The following is a 2588-nucleotide window of genomic DNA, read 5'->3' as shown; positions in this document are numbered from 1 at the left end:
GAATCACATTATATACTAAAGGATAATTGCAGTATGACAGACATAGAAGCAGCATAGGGAGTGTCTATGCTTCATTCATACAGTTTACAAAAATATTCAACTCCTTCGACAGACCAGCGTACTGACAACTTCCAAGTAGATTTGGCTCCTGAGTTCACCAGAATCTTTTGGTGGTATGTTCAATTAATTAATCCATGGTATTGAGTGCTTACTGCATGCAGTGTATGGTACTAAACCCTGAGTGGTACAAGACGAGTTGGTAGACACAATCCCTGCCCACAAGCAGTTTCCAATCTGGAGGAGTCAATAAAGAGTTAAAGGTGCCCTGCGTGACTATGCCCACTATTCATTCATGCTGCTGTGATTGTAAATTTTATTATTAATTCTAATATTATTATGGCATTTGTTAAGTGCTTACTCTATCAAGCACTGTGCTAAACGCTGGGGTAAATGCAAGTTAATCAGATTAGACATAGTCCCTGCCCCACATGGAGCTCACAGTCTTAGTAGAAGGGGGAAATTGAGAAAACTGAAGCACGAAGAAGTGAAGTGACTTGCCCAAGGTCACACAGCAGGCAATTGGCAGAGTTAGGATTAGAAGCCAAGTCCTCTTACTCTCAAATCCATATTAATTCCACTAGGACATGCTGCCCAACGCAGAAATGTGCTTCTTATCAGCCACACACCCAAGATACACCTGGCCCCTCCTGCTCGGGACCCCAAATTCTGCCCGACAGGTAAACATGACAAGAGACCAGCAAGCCATACCAGATCCACTCAGAAACTCTTCCAACTCACTGAAAACCTTTGAAACAGTAATATGCTGATGACTTGCTCTTGAGGCACAAACTGTGCACAAGGGGACCTGCAGTTGATTATTAATCAGTTTCCAGAGTCAGCACAGAACTTTTTTTATGGTATTTGTTAAGTGCTTACTTTAAGCCAGGCACTGGACTAAGCACTGGGGTAGCTCAACCAATCTTACTTACTGAGTGCTTGCTGTGTGCAGCGCACCGTATTGAATAGTTGGGAGAATGCCACGCAACAATATAACAGACACATTCCCTGCCCACAATGAACTTACAGTCTGGAGGGGGAGACAGAAGTTAATATAAATAAATTACAGGTATGTACACAAGTGCTGTGGGGATGGATGGCAGGGGTGGATGTGAATAAAGGAAGTGAGAGACAAGGAAGTTGGAGAAGAGGAAATTAGGCCTTCATCAGTAAGGCTTTGAAGGTGGGGAGAGTAATTGTTTGTCAGATAGGAAAAGGGAGAGTGTTCCAGGCCAGAGACAGGACATGGGCCAAGAGGTCACTTGTGAAATAGATGAGAGTGAGGTTTAGTGAGTTAAGTAGGCATTAGAGGACCAAAGTGTGCGGGCTGGGTTGTAGAAGGAGAGTAAAGAAGTGCAGGAGGAGAGGGATACAAGCTAATCAGTCCATGTTCCACATAGGGCTCGCAGTCTTAATCCACCAGTTACAGATGAGGTAACTGAGGCACAGAGAGGTTAAGTGACTTACCCAAGGTCACATAGACAAATGGCAGAGTCAGGATTAGAACTCATGTCCTGCTGACTTAATAACAATAATAATAATAATAATGTTGGTATTTGTTAAGCGCTTACTATGTGCAGAGCACTGTTCTAAGCGCTGGGGTAGACACAGGGGAATCAGGTTGTCCCACGTGGGGCTCACAGTCTTAATCCCCATTTTACAGATGAGGGAACTGAGACCCAGAGAAGTTAAGTGACTTGCCCACAGTCACACAGCTGACAAGTGGCAGAGCTGGGATCTAGGCCTGTGCTCTATCCACTAGGTCATGCTGCTTCTCAACTTCTCAACTATAAACTGAGGATAAGATTCAAAGAACCTAAAGTTTGTATCAGCTTGTATCTAGGAAATACTATTTAGAACATTAGTGTAGCTATATGTAGGGTGACTGTAGACTTTTAAAGAAGAGACAGGACTCACATCTGCTCTGTTCAAACTAGATGTTGTGACCAATTGATTTCATTTTATCATATCATGTCACAAAGCCTCACTCTGGACAGGGAGACCCTTAGATAGACCTCACCTCTAGGCCAAAGTGGGGGACCCAAATTCTCCATATTTTCCAGCAGCCCAGATTTTAGCCTTGAGAATTTATTAAGAATAACCAAATCCCTGCTTTGAGGTTGGAGAACAGTGAATGGCAAGGTCTGCTTTCTGACCCAGCAATGAGGCTTTGTAAGGTTTCTTGGACCCAACCCAGAGGCAGAAAATGGATCTCCCTCCAGCAGGTCTGCACTGAGACCCCAGAGAAGAGTCATTTTTGAGACTTGCCCCTGCCCTGAAGCTGGAGCTAGTGGCCAAAGAGAGGGAACATCTGGGCGCCCTTTCTGTTATGGTGTTTCCAAATTCCAGGTTTTCCAGGCTCCCGCCTCTGGTCCAAAAAGACGACTCAAAGTTCTCTCATTCCCTAACCAGGTGAGGCTTGGACCACAGGATGAGTCAAGAAGCAGCATAGTGCAGTGGATAGAGCACTGTCTGGGGAGGCAGTAGGTCATGGGTTCTAATCCCAGCTCTGCCAATTTGCTGTGTGACCT

This window comes from Ornithorhynchus anatinus, chromosome 8 (genome assembly GCF_004115215.2).
Source record: "Ornithorhynchus anatinus isolate Pmale09 chromosome 8, mOrnAna1.pri.v4, whole genome shotgun sequence".
In the NCBI taxonomy this organism is placed as follows: domain Eukaryota; kingdom Metazoa; phylum Chordata; class Mammalia; order Monotremata; family Ornithorhynchidae; genus Ornithorhynchus; species Ornithorhynchus anatinus.
Note: the sequence above shows the minus strand (reverse complement) of the source record.